Here is a 23,618-nt window from a genome sequence, read left to right as displayed (position 1 = left end):
GATGCGTGAAATCACCAGATGCTGAAAAGTGAAAAATAGGCATAAATAATTATATGCCTCCAGCACGTTTATCCAGTGTTTTTTTTTTCAGAATATTTCAAGATGGTCTCAGTACTAAAGCCGCATTACACTTAAATATATAAAAATAGAACCTATCCAATAAAATCAAAACCTGTCTATACGCCTTCTATAGTCTTGCTAGTCTCTACGTCAATTCTGCATTTGGAAAAATGTTCTGTTTATTTCATGTATTGATATGTGGCTGACATAATAGGCAGGGCTGTCCAGAGTAGATAGAACCATTTGTATGAACCTGTGCCTGTGCCTGGAGAAGCTTACAATCGAAAGTTCCTTTCACATTCACCCTACATTCAGTTTGCTCAGAGGTTGATTGACCAATCACTTTTCTTTGAATGGCGAGAAAAGCAAAGACTACAAATTCCATGAAGCTAATGCCCTAGTGGAAGCGGAACAAAAGTGCCCTGTGCTGCATGACCACAGTGTTGGCCACTGTATCACTATGCTGCCACTAAAAACTGATCTATGGGACAAACATTAGCTTGTGAAAATAATTATGGATCCTGCCAATAACTATAGAGAGAGGCCACTCGGTAAAATTTTACAAGGCAGTGTCACTCGACTTGTTTACCTAGGGACTGGCCAAAAAAAACTTTTTTTCATTAAAGTGACACTAAACGCAGGATTTCAATCTTAGAATTACATTCAAGTACCTTAACTATTAACTAATATGTAGCTTATTTGTGTATCACTCAGCTGTAGATCCTGAAATCATCTCTGAATTGGTGCTGACACTGTCCTTCCTTCTGGAGGGGGTCTACTTGTGTTCCCCATGGTCCCTGTGTGTGTTGTAAAGTAGCCACCGCTCCAAGCTCACTCCAATGATGGACTACAATCTCAATACAAATTAGTAAACTAAATGTGAGATTGTAGTCTATCACAGGAGTGATCTTGGAGCAGTGGCTACTTTACAGCACAGAAAGACCTTGGGGAACAAAAGTAGCCTCCCTCCAGAAGGAAGGACAGTGTCAGCACCAATTCAGAAATTATTTGAGGTTCTACTGCCGTGTGTTAAACAGATAAGCTACATTTTTGGTAATAGTTAGGGTACTTGAATGCATTTTTAAGGTTTAACTCCTGAGTTTAGTGTCACTTCAGTTCTAATTGTATAACAATACATAGCACACAGTATCTAAGTTTACAGTACAAAGACCAAGGTTGACTTTATATTTTAACTTAAGTGTAACTACAGGGAGCTACAGAGACTTCCAGTATGGCAGGGCCAATTGTGATAAGGCCAAACATAATAGCTATCCTGCCTTACCACCCATGTGTCAGAGTATTCTGTAAAGAACTGATACTTTGCTGTTGTGACTTCTTTTTTGTTCTGTTAACATGACTGGCTGAGTCCCAACATGCTTATTTCCTCAATCACTGTGAAAATAGCAATGTAAGTGTATGGTGTGTTTTCATCAACCGAAAGGAATAGGGAAAAAAACGGAAGGTTGTCTTTGAAGCTAATATGGTGTTTTCTTCCAGCTAAAGCAATTGCATACACACGAGCACAGAATACCATTGTAGCCAGCTAGTGGAAAAGCTAACAACTGACTGCTGGTCTATAATTGTACCATTACTAGGGCTGTCAATGAATGGCCATGATTGCTCATGTCAATGAATGCTTGCTCCTTAAAAGATTCTGTTGAAATCTAGGTTTGACAGATTCCTGCACTTCCTCCACCCCTGGCCTGGATGTAAAAATATGCTGGCAGAAAAGGTAATGTCCTTGTTTTGCATTTAGAGGCGTTTCCACTTGGCACACAATACAATCAAATTAACTAATCTGGCCAACCCCATCAAATGTTCTGAAGAAAATGAGGAGGGGGGTGCATGTAGAGGATCACACAAAACACAAAGACATTAAGCAAAGAGAAACTGCTGGGGGCACCGGACAATGTCAACTATGGGACAAATGACAATCTCTGGGAGGGAAGAACAGACAGAGAGAAGGACAAGCACTATCGTCATAAAGTGTGGAGGAAAAACAAAGCGTGAAATAAGTATTTGTGAGTAAGTAAAGATGCTTGAGATGTAAAAATTATACTAGTGGGTTAATGGGCCCTAAAATAACATATGACTTGATGATGATTACGGGATAATTTCTTTCAATTTTTTGGGAACTATTTTTATCATTATTACTATTATGGGGCCTTTAAAGACAGGAATCACAAGAAGGTTCAAATCACAGGATCACCTTCAACCTCCAACCCTAGTAGCAAATCTGGATAAAAGTCTTCAAAGTTGTCTTATCACCACCCATAGATTTTAAAGAGTTCACGTTAGTACGTAGATCATGGCAAAGTGAAATGCACCTTGGATGGCCAACTTCTTCACACTGACTAGCAGTCATTATAAAACATTTAAATCTGCCCCAGTAAAAAAAAAAAATCACTGAGGCTTCTTAACAAAAATCTCCTATGATCTTATCCTGCAAAAGGAAGAGTAATAATGAAGAATGGTAACCTGTAGCAACCAGCCCGATCCAACTTTTGCTTTAACTATTGTTAACTGAAATCTGATTGGCTGTTATGAATTGCTGACCCTTGCACATCACAGCTTTCTCCTCACTAATTAAACCTGTTAAAAATGCCTTTGCCAATAAGTGGACTGCATATAATGTATGCCCCCCCATCTACAAAAAAAAAATACTGGTTGGTGACCTTTAGCTATGAGAGTACTGTAAGTCCCAGCACACACTTCTAAACGATCAGTCTTAACATGGCCTTCTCAAGCTATCTATATCTATGGCCTGTTCAAATCACAAGTTCCAATATGTCCTGGGGGTGGGGACTGGCATCCTGAAGTCCATTCATCTGTGCTGGAACTACAAAACCATTCCTTATTCATATTACATATGCAGGCTTGCTAAGAATCCAAGGCTCACGGAATATCTTAGCAGTAAGACGGAAACCTTGTATTATGTCATAGGCGTACTGTTCAGCCCTTTACTGGAAAGGCGCGGGTTAGCGAGAGCATGTGAGCCGCTATTAATCACTTCCCCCAAGTCAAAAAGATGACACCCAACGTATAATAACTACTGCTAGGAAGAGCTGTGACTTCGCTCTGCCTTTCACTCGGCTTTTTGCTTCAGGATAAATGGAGGTTTTGCCTGGCAGATATATCATTGTTTCAATGTAATCAATACACCAAAGGAAAGCAGGCAAGGATTGTGCCTACATTGCACCTCCAGCCAGCATCTCCTACTTAAAAGGCAGTGTGGGTACCCAGCGCCTGCAAGAGCTCTTTCTCATGCAAAATGTGACAAGCACTAGCCTGCCTGAACTCAGTTACGCTGCCCATAACGTACCAGAAAGCAGTCAAATGATACTGCAGCTGCTTCACACACCAATGGAAATTTGAATTGAATTTATGACCGGAAAAGAAATCATATAACCAAATTAAAATGAGACTGCCATCCCAGAATATTTATAAGGGTATTTCGCTTTTCAACCTATACACGGCCATGCCATCCAGCCCTCAGCTGCACAGTAGGCTCATACTTTAGCTGCAGCATTTAAACAGGCCTTGGTGCTTTTTTTAATTTTCCATAAACAACCTGTTATGGGGCCAGAGGGCACAGGGGGAACTCTAATTTGCCTATAGGAGCGTGACAGCACAGCTGTGGCTTCATACAGAATGCCATTCATGACTAGGATTGTCATCCTCTCAGCTCATTCAATTTATTTTCCTTTTATTTTTCCAAAAATGGCCTGCAGTGCCCTCAGGGACCTTGAGCTAGAAGCAAATCCAGGTGTTAGAGCAGAATATCATATCGGATATAACTGTACTGACCGTTGTCTGATGGAGGTCCTATGTTTACATTCTTTCCCGAACCTCACATATTTCATAGCAGTAACTGGATAACATTGCTTGACCATCACTTGAGCAATTGCATTGTCCATTTCAATTCAGACAGAGGCGGTCTGGACCTGGACACTTGTCCAAATAAAGAGACATTTCAAATAAAACCTCACCTGGGGTGATGGAGCTAAACACCTCCATCAACACAAGTAATTATCAGCAAATGACTTCATCTACGAGTTTATGCTGTCTAGCCATAGAGTTTGAGAACTTAAAATCACCCAAAAAACCTTAGGGGGCATGTGGATATGAGCCATATTACAAGTCCCCTTGGCTTTGTCAATGTCGCAGATGCTGCAGAACTTCTTGGAAGAGTTATTAATGGTGTTTCTGATAGCATCCTACCTCTTTTGTGAGCTAGGATGGTGATTGACAGCTGCACTCACAAAGAGGTTCTGTTTCAGCAGACGTGTGTTCTACAAGTCATTCTGGCCAAAAAGGAGAAGTGCATTTCCTCAACCCTGCCTATGCCTAAAATTCAAGAAGGAGGAACACTGATGGCCTGCTATCCAAGATCCCGAGGTGAATCTAAAGCAAGTCTAAAAATACCCCGGCAGAAGACGGATCCGGCAGCACTGGCCCCTCTAGCAGTTATGGGGTAACACAACCTCTATTCTAGAGGGTTATTAGATTTTCTGCAGTGCACTGAGAACATAAAACCCAGCGATAAAGTGATTAATGGAGCAATGCCTTGTGGGTCTCTTTAGCAAGGAACAGGTCAATGGACTGGTGCCCTACAGCATTATTGCAGGGAAAGAAGTTTAACCCATTCAGGCTTCTCTGTGGTTCCCTATCCATTAAAAGGGAAGCACACAACAACGGTGGGTTCATACAGGGTGCCAGCAGTATATCCTACGCTATTCTATACCTTCCCAAAGATGACTTCAGTATTCTATAAATAATACCATGCAGTGGCGCACAAACATAATGAATATGTACATGCCTGTGTCATCCTATGGAGTATTCATACAGCCAATTGTTCGTACTACAACTGGAAAGTATCCACTTTTACCTCCAGCAATGAAAGCTTTTACATTTGACGTGAATCCTATCTCCTTTCCAGACTGAAACACATACCCTGAGAGATAATTTAACTGTCTTTGTTGTTTTTTAGACTATGCAACCCATGTAAGCTTTTAACTAAGCAAGTCATTAAAGTCAACTTACCCAAAGGGCAATATCAAAGGGGGCCCCACACCACCTCGGCACTGCCAATCAATTGTCTACAGCTGCCTTGACCAAAAAAAAAATGAAAAATGAAAAAAAAAAGAGAAAGATCCAATGATAGCCTGTGTAGTACCGGCTGATTCTTGATCCTTGTTAGTTTCCCAGATTCCAGACTGAAAGTTCGGGGGGGACTAGATTAGCTGCAACTCAGTCAGCTCGTTGCTTCCCAATGTCAGCGAAAAAAATCCAAACCTGTCAGGAAACAATTCAACAGCGAAGGTTGATGTCCAGGTCGAAAAGTCACCTAGGGACAGAGGGTCATGTGCACAGTCCCCCTGCACCCCCTGCAAGGGAATCAGCTGTGTGCTTGCAAATGAGTGCATAGAGCTTGGCATGCCCTGCTTTGCTGCTAGGTGTCAATCATTCTGTGGAATGTGTGGAGCCCAGTGTGCGTTCTCTCTATAAGGTCACTGTGAGCATCCTGCTCCTTTTTCTTTTTTTTTTACAATGGATCAAGGTCTGTCTGTTTCCCATTGTCTTGCCATGAAGACGATGATCTGTCAGTGATGAGATCTAGAAGGTTTCTGCAATTAGTGGCATTTATGTAGCAATGCTTCTTCCTCCCATCTCTCCTCCTTCCGTGCCTGCCTCTTCTTTCATATCCCTCTGAGTTTTTCCGTGTGTGTCTCTCTCTCTAGCTCGCTCGCTCTCTCTCTCTGCTCCTAAGTGTGTTACCTGCAGGATTCACTCACAAGCACCAGTTCAGCATCAGCACCAAGTCAGTGTGAAAACTCGCTCTCCTTCCATTGCATGCCTGTCCCAGCGCAGCCAATGGCTCTGAGCGTCACGCCTCCGCCACGCGGCGATTGGCCAGATCCTTCCCTGGGGCGACACTTGATTGGAAGACTTTGGGCTCTGGGCTTTAACCCTCTCGATGCTTTCCAGAGCATCGCCGTTGAACAATATCTTATAGAGGATTGCAGTAGGGGGGAGTTAGGGCTGCAGCTGCCTGGATTTACAAATCTATTAAGTCTCTTATTTCCACTTAAAGTAGCTGAGTTTGAAACCAATTGTTCTACAATCCCTGATCCTTAATGTAATAAGACACCCAGGAGATAATATATCATGTAATAACAATTCGGAGCAGCTATTCCTGCTCAACACAGGTTGTAGTGCGAAAAGGGACAGAGCAGGAAAGTGGAATGACAATTATTTCTGCGGTGCCATGTTGGAGGAAATATTGATGCGAAAACTCAGTTCTCAGTGAAGACTTTCTAGCTGCCATGGATCGGGATTATGAAGTGTTTATTGCTTAGCGATATCCTCCCACACCTTGCAATGAGCAGAGCTGCCGAGGTGATGGGAAGGTGCTTCTGGAAGGCCAGATTTTGCCTTCCAAGGACATCTGAATTAGCTTTTTATGAACTTCTTCTAATCAGACTCAAATGCTGAAACACACCCAAACCTGTCAATGATTACAGCATCGTTTCAGGACTGCTCTAGACACTTGCTGATATTGTATAAGAATTTCAAGGGACACTTGCTGCTTGGCTGATTCAAGTGGTTTACCCCTTAGCAGCACAGATTATCATAAACCCCCTGATCATTGCATGGCTATATGACCTACCTCCCAGCAGCACCCCCTGATTATTGCATGGCTATATGACCTACCTCCCAGCAGCACCCCCTGATCATTGCATGGCTATATGACCTATCTCCCAGCAGCACCCCCTGATCATTGCATGGCTATATGACCTACCTCCCAGCAGCACCCACAGATTATTGCATGGTTATATGACCTACCTCCTAGCAGCACAGATCACTATATACCCCCTGATCATTGCATGGCTAAATGACCTACTTCCCAGCAGCACCCCCTGATCATTGCATGGGTATATGACCTACCTCCCAGCAGCACCCCCTGATCATTGCATGGCTATATGACCTACCTCCCAGCAGCACCTCCTGATCATTGCATGGCTATATGACCTACCTCCCAGCAGTACCCTCTGATCATTGCATGGCTATATGACCTACCTCCCAGCAGCACCCCCTGATCATTGCATTGCTATATGACCTACCTCCCAGCAGCACCCCCTGATCATTGCATGGCTGTATGACCTACCTCCTAGCAGCACCCCCTGATCATTACATGGCTATATGACCTACCTCCCAGCAGCACCCCCTGATCCTTGCATTGCTATATGACCTATCTCCCAGCAGCACCTCCTGATCATTGCATGGCTTTATGACCTACCTCCCAGCAGCACCCCCTGATTATTGCATGGCTATATGACCTACCTCACAGCAGCACCCCCTGATCATTGGATGGCTATATGACCTACCTCCTAGCAGCATAGATCACTATATACCCCCTGATCATTCCATGGCTGCATGACCTACCTCTCTGAAGCACCCACAGATTATTGCATGGTTATATGACCTACCTCACAGCAGCACCCCCTGATTATTGCATGGCTATTTGACCTACCTCCTAGCAGCACAGATCACTATATACCCCCTGATCATTGCATGGCTAAATGACCTACCTCCCAGCAGCACAAATCACCATATGCCCCCTGATGCATGATTATTATATGGGCTGATTCATGTGACTTACCTCCTTGTAGCACAGCTCACAGTATACCCCCTCATTATTGCACGGTTATAATATGGGCAAATTCATGTGACTTACTTCCTACCAATTGTCTTGAGTTTCTCTTTGAGAAAATCCTGCTTCAGCTTTTTTACATACCTTTTTCATCTCAGTGTTGCTGATCTCCTTCAGCCTATTTGCAGCCACTTCATGTCTACATGCGTCACATCTCTGCCCTGATGAAGGGACCCTGCGTGGTCCCGAAACGTTGGATTATGCGATATGTGTGACGTTTAGTCAAAATAAATGGACTTTTTTTTAATTTAATTTACGGAGTGCTGGTGATTTCTATTGTTCATTGACATGATAACAACACTGAAGAGTAGACAGGGACACAGAGCATTTTAATGCTTGGTCGCTGTATAACAGGAAGTGTCTGAATAATAAGTGTCATGGCAGGGTCACATTGTATTATTTCATTGAAATCTGCAGATTTAAAAACTGAACCCAAAGTCATAACACGATCGTGCACGCGTGCTGCAACGTAACGCGCATGCGTGATGACATCACGGCGGGGTGTCACCCGGTCTTCACTCTTGGTGACACCCAGCCTCGGGACGCCCCTGCCCAAAGTGCACCCGTCATGAGAACAATATGGGGCAGCCATTGTTCAACTCCTTCTGAAAATTCAACTTGACTGGTTGCTACGGTGACCTTCTGTATTATATTATTTTTGAGTCACTGACCTTGAAGAGGCAGACAGGTCAGGATGAAGAAAAGTCCTTATCTACATATTTGTACTATTTTGTACTTCGAGAAGGGAGAAGGAAGGAGGATGTAGGGAGGGGGAAGTAGCTTGACTTGCTATGCTTGGGAAGACACACACAGCTCACTAGCACAAACAAGGTGGCTCCATAGGACCCTTGAATGTAAAGGAGATGCCCTAAAACAGGATATCAGGACCAGTGACCAGTTAATTGGCATTTCAAACAGCCTAAAAAATATTTAGACTTTATTATACCTTTAAACGGAAACAAATAATCTAATCTACAGAGGACATAAGGAAGCTTAGACCTGATTTTCAGAACGTTGTCAGTGTTATGGGCAGTGTACAACCATAGTGACCAGTCATTACCCACTTGGATATTCTTCAGGTTGGGTGGTAAATCCAGCTACACCTTCCTGTGTATGAGGATACCATGAGGAATGTTGTAAGAAAGGAGATGATCAAATCCAATGGAATACTTTGGGGGCTGTCAATATCGATGTACACTGCAATTCCCGTGTTTCACCACGGCACACAACATTCACCCTTTTTAAAGAGACACTAAACTCAGGAGTTAAACCTTAAAAATGAATTCAAGTACCCTGATTATTAAAGTTAGATCCTCAAATCATCTCTGAATAGGTGCTGACACTGTCCTTCCTTCTGGAGGGTAATTAATTTTCTTCCCCATGCTCCCTGTGTGTGTTGTAAAGTAGTCACCTCTCCAATCTTACTCCCGTGATGGACTACAATTTCAATACATATTAGTAAACTAAACGTGAGATTGTAGTCCATCACTGGGGCAAGCTTGGGGCGGGGACTACTTTACAACACACACAGGGACCATGGGGAACAAAAGTAGCCACCCTCCAGAAGGAAGGACATGAAAATAATTTGGCATGTAGAGGAACATGGTGATGGGGTTGTTAAAAAATTACACACCTCGGCTGACAAATATTCTAGCTATGATCCTGACAAAATCTAAAAAAGATGAATGTGAATAGGGAGGTCCAAAGTGTGCATCCTATACTCAAAAAGACATAAATGCAAACGGAAATCGTCATGCTTTTAGGTTGTCTTCTCTCTCTTAAGCTAGCCATACAAGGCTAGATTTCTGTTGTTCTGCCTCAATTTTTCCATCCACGCTAATCAGCATAGATGGAAAAAATCTTCTCTGCTGGCTATTGTATTCAGACAACTGGCACCTGCAGCTGTCTTAATATATGAACAGGGACTAAAACTGTTTGCCAACTGACTCCTTAGATTTTTCAGTCGAAGTTTGTCAAGCCGGGTGGTGCCAACAAGGAGACTCACAGCTGGATTTTCAACTGACTCAGAAAGTCTTAGTTGAATTTGAACAGTGCATGGCTAGCCATACCCTGATAACCGGCTGTAGGTGCTGGCCAACCATAGCCTTATGGTAAACACGACCCTGCCTATTTTAGGTCTCTTTCGGTGTAAAGCTTAAAAAAGAACACATCTTGAAATGAAAAGTACAATTTAACTCCTGGTATGTAAGTGCTTTCCTACAGTATGCAAAATATTAGTCATTTTGTTCTAGCTGTTGAATTGCTGTATTTTTTTTATGGAAAAGTACTTAAGCTGTGAGAAACAGAACAGACAATAAGCATTTCCTTTGGGTTTTAGACAGCTGCTTCCATTATGTAGTTTTTCCGTTCTATTCTGCCTTGCTTTTCTGCATGGTAAACATGTAGTTTTAAGATAATTATACTGCCCATCATGTAATGCCTCCAAATTGGGTTGTCTTTTTATTTTCTGCAAGCTGGTAATGGGACGAGGACCTGCTTATCATGGAGAAGGTGTAGTCGCTCTTAGAGCAATGTGCTTAGAGATGCTGTAGCAACATTATAATGCCTTGCACATGGGCTAATTCAATGCCCTTTAATAGTCAACAGAAAATATTCAACAAGGATAATTGAATTAACCCCTGTACTGGATAGGATGAAAGAACTTGTGCAATACCTTAGGAAGGTCACCTTCACTTATGACCAAAATAAGTACTCTTCCAAGAAATGTTATTTATATGGTCTGAAGACACATTAAAAGGAAAATAAACCATGTTGTTTTCAAACAATACAAAATGACAAAGCTTCTACTATATAATGTTTCTTTAATGTAAACATATCTTGACACATGTTATCAATTTGTTCATATAACCTGAACTGACACTTAACTCAGGAGTTAAAGAAGAACTATGAGGTGAGTGAAAATCACTCATCCTCATAGTTCGAGCCAACAATGCAACTGTCACACGTCGGCTCAATCCTCCCATGACCCAAAGCTCAGTATATAGTAAACTACAGCTCGCTATATACTGAGACCGAGCCAGCTGTGCCCGCCCCCTTCCCCTGTCCATTCCTCCACTCAGCACTTTAGGATCGTAGAGGGGAGGGGGGAATCCATGCGGGGAGCCGTGACAGACGGAAAGTGAGTGAGCGACGGTATGTGTTCGCTCACTTCCCCATCTATAGAGCCGACGTGTGACAGTTTCATTGTCACGCGCCGGCTCGAACTATGAGGTTGAGTGAAAATCACTCACCTCATAGTTCTCCTTTAACTATTAAGTGAAATGTACCTTATTTGTGTATCACTCGGCTGTAGATCCTCAAATCATCTCTGAATTGGTATTGACACTGTTCTTCCTTCTGGAGGGTGGCTACTTTTGTTTCCCATGGTCCCTGTGTGTGTTGTAAAGTAACCACCACTCCAAGCTCGCGCCTGTGATGGACTACAATTTCAGTACAAATGAGTAAACTAAATGTAAGATTCCAGTTCATTACAGGCGCAAGCTTGTAGCGGAGGCTACTTTACAACACACACAGGAACCATGGGGAATGCGTTTGTTCTCCATGGTTTTAACATTTAATTATTGGGTTTAGTGTCACTTTAAAAAAAGAAAACTGGGGGTCTATCCACAAAACAGAAGAGGGGGGAAATAGAGGAGCATACCAAGCCACAAATAACAACATTAATAAGCAGTTTGCTATGGCAGCAAAGTAAACAGCCATGTATAGGTATCTTGCTTTACACAGCAACAGCTTTACTTTTGAGTGGAACTAAAGTCCAGCGACAGGAAATTCTAAGGGGGTGTCAGAAGACATGCAAAGCCTTTTTCTCCTTTTATTTGGCTCCCAGTGATTTTCTGCCTTGTGTGTACGCAGCACATGCACTACGCAATGCACATCTCAGCTTTATTCTCAGCATGCCTGGAATAGAGCCAGGTGCTGAGGACAATGTAATTCCTGCACACAAGTCCGAAGAGGATCACCATAGGTCCCAAAAAAAGTCAGAGCAGAAATGTTTCGTATAGGTCAGCACAGCAGGAGGTAGGTTTGCCATAATGTGCAAGTATGCATACCTGTACCTTAAGGCAAGAGCGCACCCCTACAAGGAGAGATTACTGCCGCTGTAAAGGTGGTCTCTGCAAGTGTCTAGATTTGCCTTCTATTTGCTCACCTGTTGCTCATTTTGCCTGGCCTCATCTGGGGAATTCAAATCACACATCTGGTCGAAGTAGAGGGAGCGTGCGATTCACTCCACTTACTCCCACTTGAGAATACCAGTGCTTGGTAACTGACTGCTCAGACTCCCAGTAATGTCATACGATGGTGGGAATAGAGTCCTCAGCCCTTTGTAAGTTCCAAACCCCAGTTTGGAACAGAATGAAGATGAACCTGTTTTTTATATCCTGTATGGGAAAATTACAGGTTCACTAATAGTAACTATATTGCTATTTTTTAAAGGTAAAGAGTAGTATTCCCTCCAAAGCAAGCAAGTAACACTCATCTGTCCTGCTGCCTGTACTACTAAACGTTTCTGCATCTATCAGACCTTTGGTCATGTTGGATGCCTAGTTCCCCTGCTCTGCTCTTTGGTCCCTTCCTTGTGCTTTGCAAAGATGTAGGGGTTAGTGGATAGAAGCAATGAGTGGTGCAGGGACACCAGTATCTAACACTCACGGAAGTGTTGAATGTAAAAGATCTTTTAGCAAGAGTATCTCTTTAACACAGAGGAGTTTGCGGTGCAGACAATGGGACAGGTGAGTAATAACTGCCACTGTTCATCTTTTAAAAAAAGCAACAGAGTCACTTTAGAGGTCAGTTTGCACCAGGGGGGAACCCCTGGCCCTCCAGCTTGGTGAAACTACAAATTCCATGATGCATCTGTCTCTGGGTGTTATTCCTGTGGCTGTGAGAATCTTGCAATGCCTCTTAGGATTTGTAGTTTCACCACAGCTGGAGGACCAGAGGCTCCCCACCTCTGGTTTACACCTTTACACCCTTTTCGGTAACATGAAGAGTTCTATACCATGTTAAGTACAGTTCTCTCTTGTGCATTTTCATGGGCTGCATTTTAAACAAATATTGCATGCTGCACTTTAGGTACACTTTAGGTACAGTATGCTGTAAGCACGTGCACATGAATAGTTGAATGGTATCCATGTAAAATGATAGATGTGTTTTATGTGCATTTTAACATGCACAACTTAAAACAAAAATCAGGAAGTAAACTAGACATGTGCACAACAAAAAAATATGGCCGCCGGCATGTTCTGAAAACAAATTTATGTATACCCGAATATTATTTTAGTATATTCGGGCATATATTAAATTTGTTATTTTAGATTCGGACGAACCGCCGAATCAACTGATTTTCCTTGATTTGCAGGTTTGTCCGAATCCGAATGCACATGTCTAAAGTAACCTTCACTTCCAGAAAAAAAAAGTGTGTAAAAATGCATCTCCAGTAGACATGTGTGATTAATTTTGTTCCGAATCAAAATTCAGATTCATTTTCCTAAATTCGGACATTCGGACACATCCAGATTTCCAAATCACAATGCATCCAAATGTGTCCGAATCCGAATTTCGGTTTCCCAGTTTTGGATCCCGTCTGAATTTTGTTCAAAAACGAAACTGAATCAGACATGTGACTTTTCTGGCCAATCAGATGTGTTTTTCGGTTGAATGCATCCGAATGGGTCTGAACACGAATTTTCGTTACGGCAACATGGGAGCCATATACACTATATACTGTACATATAATACTAAAGCTGAGGCTCCCAGTCCCAAATGGCATTCGGGTTCCAAATTTCTGAATTGCATTCGGGACCTCCCGAATGCCATTCGGGTCTGGGAGCCTCAGCTTTAGTAATATAAGCTTGTGAGCTCCCGAATGCAATTCAGAAATTTGGAACCCAAATGCCATTCGTGTCTAGGAGCCTCAGCTTTAGTATTAATATCTGATTAATATATGGTTTTCGGTTTTACTCGCAACGAATATACGGAAACTTACCTGAAACTAACGAAATTCATATTTCAGCTGAATCCTAAGCTTGAACTGGATTTAATTTTGGATCCAAATCCTGAATTCCAAAATAACGAAATAACCGAACTCAACGGAATGTTTCCGCAGCTTACATGTCTAATCTCCAGTACACAGAAAAAGAGCACAGCCTATAGAAAAAGGGCAGAAACAAATAAAAAAAAGTAAAAAAACAGCACAGAAAATCTTCATTTATCCTTAGCGCCCTGTTGCACCTTTTAGTAAGCAGACCTAAATTCTACTTCTGTGTATTCATTTTTTTTTTTGCATGCAGTTTTATCTTTGTTGTGGTCCACAAATGCTGATTGTGTCATGGTCTCTGCACAATTTTTCTCTTTGCACATTTACAGTGCAGATTTGTGCTAAGCTGATTGAAAATCCCGAGCCAATATGTTACACGTCTCCCATGTGCTCACTTTTCCGAGGCTGCTTCTCCCCAGAGTAAGTGGGTTGCTGCATATGATGTTTTGCATGAGGGGGGTGCCCATGAGCTTCCTACAGGTTGTAGTGATGTCACTAGGAAAGTCCCTTAGTTGCCAACAATTAATGATCATCCTTGCATATGAAACAGGTGTGATATCTTGCATTGCTTCTTCTCTCGTCTCTCAATGGTAGGAATTTGACACAGATTAACTTTTTAGAACATTTCCAAGCAACAAGTATAACTAATCAGGGAGCTACTAATGCAGCAATTACTGCAACTATGATCAAATTCACTCAGTTGATCTTAAAGGGACCCTGTCAGTCACTTGAAAGCGTTACAATATGAATGACAGTTTCCTGCAATACAAAAGCCATTATACTCTCCTACTTTTGCTCGTTTATTGAGGAACTTTAACCACCAATTTATTGTTACCCCAATATTATTCCCACTGACACAGGTGTTTTTTTTTACTCACTGACCACTGACGCGAAGGCATTTAGTACTCCTGCTGACACTTGGGCATGTTTTACCCCCACTGACCAATGAAGTAGGGGAATTTTTTCACTCACACTGACCCCCTGAGCAAGAACTTGTATTACTCCTACTGACCAGTGATGCATGGGAATTTTTTTTATTGAGGGCATCAAATGATCATTGATGTAAGTGCGTTTCCTTAAGCCTTCAGTCTGGCCCCCATACTGTGTGATGGACATTGAGCTGGCTTTTGTTTAAAAAGTTTGGGGACCCCTGAAGTAGCTTGTGCTTCATGTATATATTTATATTAAAATGTTTCGGAGTTGGCTAGAGGGTACCTTCAATGGTATTTGGTAATTGCAATGGCAATTTTTTGTATGGTGTTACACCTTTCCAGCTGAACGCCTCTATTTAAATAGATAATAGACATACAGTGGTTCCTCGGTTCACGAACTTAATTCGTTCCACGATTCTGGTCGCGAACCGAATTGGTCGCGAACCGAATCAAATTTCCCCAAAAGGTTCAATGTAAATAAGGTTAATCCGTTCTGACCCATACGAACGTGGTCGCAAACTGATTTTGGTCGCGAACAGAATCACATTTTCCTATAAGGTTCAATGTAAATGAGGTTAATCCGTTCTGAACCATATGTAATTTTTGTTATAACCACAAAAATATGAAACAAAGTATAGTACAGTATGAAGAGAGTGAACACTAACCTCTGCACTTTTTTTGGAGCCATGCTGGATTGAATAATACTGTACAGTACTGTATGTGCTATAAAGCACACAAAAAAGCTTTACAGCAAGTGTGCACAGGTCTGTCTGCAACCGCGATCTCGACTAGAGGAAGCAACGACCACGTGTCAGAGTGGGGAAGATGGCCACGGTTGTGTTCGTCATCTGATTTAGAGTTTGGGGCAGGGAAGCAAAGGGGAGCTTGGAAAAATAGTGACAATAAGCTGTAGAATTGCTCAGATGAACTCTGAAAGCTCCACTGAAATTGGCAGCCTGGGATCTTGGGAAAATTATAAAACGTTTGGATAAGCTAAATTCTGGGGGCTTTCTGACTTTAGCATTCTGCAGTGGCATTGCTTCTTTGACAGCTTTATCAGTTCCCCGAATTATTATTTTTTCTTGTTGTCTAGACTTGCTCTTTAAAAGATTTAGTTATGTGTTTCCGTTCATGAGCTGTCTAGGCAGATAAATGTACCCCCTACCTCTCAGGGTAATGGCATAGAGTATAGGTGCAGACTTTTCTCTGGAGTCAGTCTATTAAATTCACCAAGGATTTTTAATGTACATCCAATGCAATTTTATTGCTTAACAGCTCAGTGGGTAAAGCGGTCCATCAAGGCCAAATTAAGAAAGTCAGCGCTTGGTGCATATTTCTTCGTTTTCTTTACTCACTTGTAAAGCTGCGGCTTCCTAAGCTGCTTTGAACTGGCGTTGAGATATTAATGTAGCCCATGTAGTTTTGCCTTCTTTTAGTTACCAGATATTATTATGGGTTTAATTGTGCTTATTAAAAATGATTTAGCAGTAGCCTCAGTTTTATTATCATATTTTCTTGTTTACCCAATATAAAGCAAATTACATTTTAAAAAATGCATTTAAGTACCTTAACTATTAACAAAATTGTACCTTATTTGTGCATCACTCACCTGTAGATCCTTAAATCATCTCTGAATATGTGCTGACACTGTCCTTCCTTCTGGAGGGTGGCTACTTTTGTTCTCCAGTAGTCACTGTTCCAAGCTCGCTCCCATGATGGACTGCAATCACAATACAAATGAGTAAACTAAGCATGAGATTGTAGTCCACCAGTGCATTTTTAAGATTTAATTCCTGAGTTTAGTGTCACTTTAAAGCTGAAGTGTAGGCAGGGCTGGCGCTGCCACTAAGCAAACTAGGCAGCACCTAGGGCTCACTGCCGCCTAGGCTGCAGCCTGGAGCAGCGGCTTCCTTGCACTCTGCCGGCTTCCCATTACTGCTAGGTTATCCCAAGACATGTGAGTGGTCTTCATAAAGATGGCTGAGGAAAAAGGACAGTTTGAGAACATTTTTCCCTCTAGTGTTCAGAGCCCCTCCTTCGTGACCTCAGCCAGGTACTGTCCTCTGCTGAAGCCGGCTAATGAGCCATGAGGGGGGTGTGGTGGGCTCAGTGGGAGCAGTTGCTTCCTGTGCTGAACCTTTCACAAGCTGACCGGGTGTCACAGTGAGAGGCTTGTGATGAGTCCAGCTACAGGAGAACAGCGAGCCCACTGTGTGTGCTTTGAAGACCTGCTCACCTCTGTGTGGCCTGCATGTAAAAGTCTCTAATATTTCCTGTATAGGCTGTATGGTTCTGTGTGCTATGGGAGGACTGTGTACACCATGCAGGGGACATAAACCCTATGTGCTGGGGACACAATGGAGGGGACATGGACCCTGTGTGCTAGGGAAGGACTGTGGACACCATAAAGGGGACCTTGACCCTGTGTGCTATGGAGGGGCTGGGGACACCATGGAGACGGCATGGACCTTGTGAGCTATGGAAGTGCTGGATATGGCATGGACCTTGTGTGCTATGGAAGGGTTGGTGACATAATGGGGGTCATGGACCCTGTGTGCTAGGGAAGAGCTGGGGATACCTTGGAGAGGCATGGACCCTGTGTGCTATGGAAGGGCTGGGGACACCATGGAGGTGACATGGACCCTGTGTGCTAGCCAGCATGTTGGGGGGAATGGGGCTACAGGTCCACAGGGGGCTGTTTTGAGACCCAGTGATCTCATCATTAGATCTATCTGCTGCTCGTTGATGTGATGTTGATGGGATAGGTCGGCAGGCTCCTGTCGACATCCCAGCTTGCTGGCTTGGATCTTTAAAAAAAATATATGAAAGAACACATCCACAGGATCTATCGCGTACCTGGTCAGAGACCAAATGGGGGAGTAGGCCTCTTGTCTCTTGTCCCACACCCCTAGAGATGGAGACAGGGAGTGAGAGAACAGAGAGTAGCATGAGAGCCAATAGTGATGCATACACCATGCCGGGTATCAGTCTGGAAGCAGAATCTAGAAGGTCAGGCAGAACTGGAGTCAACCCAGGTGGACAGCAAGGTACCAGGACAGAGACAAAGCCAGGGCAAGCCAAGGATCAAACCAGCCAGACAGTGGAGGTACAAAGGCAGAAGGCAGAGTCCAATAACAGGCTGAGGTCAAAGAAGAAGGTGGCAATCATAGGGGAGGTAACAAGTTAATCCGGGTCCAGCACAGAAAACAAGCAACAGGTCAGGTAGCAGGATCACAGGACACTAGCTAAAGGCCATTCAGCACGTGTGAGCAGAGCAGGCTTGTTTATATAGACCAGTCTATCAATGGAACTAATAGTGTATGTTTCTCCATGGTGTGGAGAACGGGATTTTGCGCATGCACAGAATATCTTGCGCAACCAGCAGCTGCCTTACAGAATCCCTTTAGATGTGCCTGCTTCTCCCTGCTAGCCACTGGGTGCTGCAGAATGCTGATTGGTTGCAGGCACGTCTAAAGAATGCCATTCTTCCATATAAAGCTCAGGAACAAAATGATTGATGGCAGAGAAAGCTAATAGCTGTGAGAGGACAGTTTGGATAAATGATGAAGGTCATTCAGACAGGACTTTAAAAGTGGGCCCAAAATAGCTCCTGCAGCTTTAAAGGGTTATATTTTGGAGATCCAATTTTAAGGGGAATTGAGAGTATTAATTTTCAACACAGGAGAGGATTTTCTACAAGTGTGGGGAAACAGGCAAGGCTGGAGTTCAGCTTAAAGCAGCAAATCATAGCTCCTCCTTTTAGTAATGTTGATTAACAGCTGTGATGAGTGACTGACCTGGAGCTTAGTTTCAAACACACATCAAACTGACAGATATCATTCTGCAAGGAAGACTCACCTGATACTTAGACAGTCGGCCGCAGTCATTACATCATCTCTTGCCATTGCTGGTTGATGCTTTTCACAAGTGTCATGGGAGTTAAAATCTTTCCACAGCAATGACAAAGCTGAGAGGAAGAACGTTAAGCACACAGAAACATTTAAAGAGTATGTAGAGCCAAAACGTTCTTTTTGGATAGAGTAAGAAAGGGTTTTGAACCACTGCTAGTGCTTCAAAAGGTAGGTGTGAGGCGGAGGACATATATTTTCAACCAAATCAGCAAAGTGACAATTAAAGCCTTTTGGCTTCGACTTGGATGCTCTCCACAAAAAAAAGGGGGGTTGTATGTTCCCATTCACAGAGCATAATGAAAAAAATATTTCAAAAATATTTCTTACCTTTTTAGATGTTTTGTTGCAGAAGGCAACGTGGCTGAATCCACGTTTTTCTGAGCACCTTCCACAGTGATCTGTCCTTATAGCAAGAGTTAGGGCTGAAAGTTGAGGATTGTGTTTCTCTTATTAACTTCATTAACATACAATGCAGAATCAAGGCTTTTAATTCTTTAACCCTTTGTTAGGACAGGCAGTGTTCAAATCTACTTTAAAAATTATAATGAAATCAGCCAGCACAGTACAGATAGGGTTAACACAGACCCTTAACCCCTTACAGCCCCTCCTAATATTACAAAAAAGGAGAAGCACATGGGAATCTGAACCTTTAAAAAGCCAGGCAACCCTAACTCAAGTAAAAACATGTTAAACTGCATTTTAAAAATTAGCTTCTGCTGTGTGAATGGGATTATGTAACATATTAAATAGGTGTCAAACCAATTTGGCTCTGAAAGTGGGAATACACTTCAAGCGTTAATGAAGGGGGTTATTTGGGGCCCCCAAAATATGTTGGCTGTATTTGTATTCTGATTGTAATCAGATGTTTAGTTAAAGTTATTACCTGATTTGCTGAGTTTTTTCCTTACTTGCTGCCCTGGAGACACAACTCAATACACTTTTCAAGCTGCAGGCATTTTAGACCACATACCTGTCCTGATTAAAGGGTATATGTTTTAGACCCCCAAAATGTGTTGGCCACTCTGTTTGAATGCCTCATTGACCCTAATAGAATATAGTTGTATCTGGACTATGTTATTGGTGTGGCATTTTAATTCTTACATCTAATGCGTTTAATGTCAAGCCAAGGATACTATGGAGATCTTTTGGGTTGCGGACGCTGCCTATCCATCAGCCAGATTGCACATATTCACATCACATAACTACTTTTGGATGAGAAACACCAACATGGTTATTCACAAAAGGGTGAGGTGTTTGGAGAAGGCAGGAGACGTGAACAATCTAGGACAACGTAGCTGAACTGGAAAGTGAACTGAAATGGAGAATGTTTCCAAATCAGCTATTTTGGCCTAGATTGTTCACTTCTCCTGCCTTCTCCAAACTCTTCACCCTTTTGTGAATAGCCCTGCAAAAAAATAACCCCATAAGTCCAGCTCTTTCTTTCCACACTTCCAAACAAGCAATAAAATCTTGACAAGGGTTCTAAACCATCACAGGTCTACCAAAAACCAAAAGAAAACAGTTTTGGCTAAACATACCTTTGAATTATCTGTTAGAGAACAGGGCTGTTGCACAAATTAAACCCAAGTATATAGAAAGTCGTGTGGGCCCAACTTACTTAGAATGTTACTGGAATTTACCGGGATACTTTTATTGCGGGTGCTTTGGAATGTCATACCTTTATGGCAGCGTTTTAACAAATTCAAAGCTACTCAGAGGAATGTTCACAGCGCAGTAATCCACTGCAACCAATAATTATGTGCTGATCTAGCTTCATTAAAGTGGATGGGACCATATCCGTCACTGAATAGGGAAGCGACACATGGACTGCCTAATGAGTGGCTGGTGTCACACTGTCCTGGAAGGCACACTGGGCATACATCACATTGATTTATATAATATGGGGGGGGGGGGCGAAAAAAAATGTCTGCCCCGGGCGCCCATAACTCTGGTTACGCCACTGGGTCTATGGGGTTTTTACTTTTCGTTGTGGCCCCGTAAGGTTTTTGCCTCAATCCCTGTCCTTGTGACCCCAAACAAATTGGGGGGGAAGGGGGGTATGGTTATAATTAGGACAGGAAGGCATAGACAATAAAAACATTTTCTGATGTTCTAACTCCTCCACACTCTGTCAACTAAAATGTGTTTTGTCTATGTCCTCGTTAGAGAGATTTTCCATCACTTCCTGTCCAGAAATCTATCCCAATACGGAGCCAACACCTGACAGTGGCTCTAACCCTTTCTTGTGCTATCCAAACCAGTGACTTGAAAGTGATGTCGTTCTGTTATACATAAATTAAACTAAAATAAATAGTACAAGAAGAGCTGAAATACTTACCTTTCCTATATAAAACCTGATCCTCCCCTTTAACAGAGATTACTTGACTGAATGCACCAAAGAAAGCATTGAGCAGAATTTTCTTCAAAAAAGCTAAATATTTTTTAGCCTTTCTAGAACTCTTTCTTCACAAATCCCACTAAGACTGGTAACATAACTGTTAGGTACCATTTACGTGTAGGTCCTTTTGTATCACTTGCATCTTTTGTATCACTTGCATCTTTTGTATCACTTGCCCCTCTCTTTTAGACTGCACATTCTCATGAGCAGGACCCTCCTAATCCTGTCTTGCATTGTATTGTAAATGAACAGTTTCCCTTTATTTTCTAAAGCACTGCACTATATAAATCCTGTATAATACTAATCATAATAATAATAAAGGTCCTCCTTAAATGAAAGAAAAAAAAAATTAAAAACATCAATTAGTAATAATGTGAAAGGCTGGAATAAAATTATGAAACAAGAGGAAATTCTTGAATGTGTTTGATAACTTTGTACAATAAAGTAAATGACTAGAGCTGGGGCACATGTAATTTTAATGTATTTAATCACTGTTGCCTTAATCCAGGAGATCACACGTACAGCAGAATAAAAGAAAACCATCTAAAATGTTTCTATTTTAAATAACTGACCAATTACTGCAGTTGACTGTTCATTCAATTGTGTTTGTTATCAGTCAATTAATTAATTAATTAATTAGTCGTCAATGGTTAAAGCCCAATTGAAGTAACAGAATTAGATATGCAGTCAAATAGACATTCTCCCAACAACCGCCATTTTCAAAATCTTTCTCCATGTTCCTGTTACAGCAGTTGTTCATGGTTTCTAAATATGGCTGTACAGTTCAATAAGCACCTGGATCAGACCCAGTGCATATTGTCATGTACCAGACCTGGTTAGACATGCCCCAACTCTTCTTTATAATAAGTCTACGTGAGGACACTTGTGCTGTGCTGTATTTTAATTACCCCTAGGCAGATAAGGAGGACTCCTAGACCGCTTGTTAAACTAGCATTTTAACCTTCTGGGACAAAATCCTTGACTCTTTGTTGGTAAAAGAAAATTGAAGGCCAGTCAATTTAGAATAATGAAATAGGTTTATTAGGCTCAATACACTCCAGAAAAGAGAGTTAGAGCACAGGATACCCAAAAACAGGCAAAAATATCTCAGTGTTTCCAAACATAGTCAATACAAGGTTATGGGCCCTTAACCCGAGACTTGCACTTTGTATTCTCAGACTGTTGAAAGCACCACCAGGCAGCACAAGTCAGGAAAGTCAGGAAAGTCAGATCAAGTCAGAACTCTTATTTTGTGTTTTTGTTCTAGGTCTAGGTCTCACAAGGTACAGAAGCCATTGGATCATTATGATAGCCAGGGAGCAAGTATTTTCAGAAGATTAGCAATAAAGCTTCATACTTCCTCACTATAGCAATTATTTTTACTATTCAGAGTTTTAAAAGGGTATTTTCAAGGGAAGTTGAAAGATTTTTAACATTAAATGCACCTGGGAAGCTCGAATACTCTTGTACCCTGCTGGAGTGGTGGAAGGTACTAAAAGGGGCTTTTACACAATTTTCCTAAGCTCCTGCAGATGGAGTAATGTGTTGTTAGATTCTAAAGTACTTGCGGACAGTGAATGATGTGAATGTGCAGTATGTAAAGCACTGTGTAAATTGTCTGCGCTATATAAATATCTGTAATAAATAAAAAGGCCTAAGGGGCTGTGGGCAGAGCTACAGGCTATTCACTGATAGGACTTTCAATAGTTCCAGGATTTAAGCAGTTGCAGCAGCAGGAAGGGTGACACTGCTTCAATGATTTCACTGAAGAAGGAAGAACATTGTCAACTTGTCAAAGGAAGTGTCTATCACCCTTCAGGCAAGCAGGATTAAAAAGTATTTGAACATGTTCTCTATTCCAATAGAGAGCCCGGTCTTACAAGTATGGGCAGCCTATATCATATATGTGACAATAGCTTAACCACCATTCTGCTTTAATCCCATTGAGCATAAAGGGGCTTTCTCTAGCCTGATGTTGCATGGTTTTGAATGGACACAAAAAAACAAGCCTAACTATAAAGTACACACAAGAGTTACTTTTGAATCGTCTAGGCTCCTCCTACATGGATTTCACCTTCATCCTTCTTTGCTATCCATTTTTTTATCTATACACAGAGCCCCTTGAAAAAACAAAATAACATTTGGATGAATGAAAAAATAAAAAAAGAGGCTAAAGCATGATGGCTTCTTTAAACAGATGCAGAATGCTATATAAAATTACAGAAAGAAAGAAAAAGGGGCAAATCATGACCCCCCCTGGTAATTAGCTGGGGGAAGAAGAAAACTCAGCTCCATCTTGTTCCAGCTATCCAAGGAGGAACGCAAGAGTGGGGTAGTTGACCTCTCATAATCAAGGAAACCGCCCCTAACCACGAAATACTATGCCCTAACCTGGACCCTTGACAACCCAGACGGGCTATGGTAGGATTCATGCACGGGCACTCTGGACAGGGGTTACTTTTTGACATGTATGGAATATGTTCTTGGGTTTTAATTTTTTTGTTTTGTTTTGTTTTTGTTTTTGGTTTGGTTTCATTTCATTCTA

At 42.0% G+C, this 23,618-nt stretch overlaps 1 protein-coding gene across 1 annotated transcript in view; it reads right to left on the bottom strand.

Annotated features, from left to right (window-relative positions):
* The window catches only part of BRINP2 (BMP/retinoic acid inducible neural specific 2), a 262,091-nt gene extending 256,207 nt beyond the window's left edge, over nucleotides 1-5,884 (bottom strand). The window contains exon 1 of the mRNA XM_018575321.1: nucleotides 5,104-5,884. The gene's annotated coding sequence lies outside the window, so the exon portion shown is untranslated. The remainder of the gene's footprint in view (nucleotides 1-5,103) is intronic.
* Between the last annotated feature and the right edge of the window lie 17,734 nt (nucleotides 5,885-23,618).

The sequence above is a fragment of the Nanorana parkeri genome, unplaced genomic scaffold, assembly GCF_000935625.1.
Source record: "Nanorana parkeri isolate BGI_ZX_2015 unplaced genomic scaffold, ASM93562v1 scaffold52, whole genome shotgun sequence".
NCBI classification, from domain to species: domain Eukaryota; kingdom Metazoa; phylum Chordata; class Amphibia; order Anura; family Dicroglossidae; genus Nanorana; species Nanorana parkeri.
This window is presented reverse-complemented; position numbering and strand designations above follow the sequence as displayed.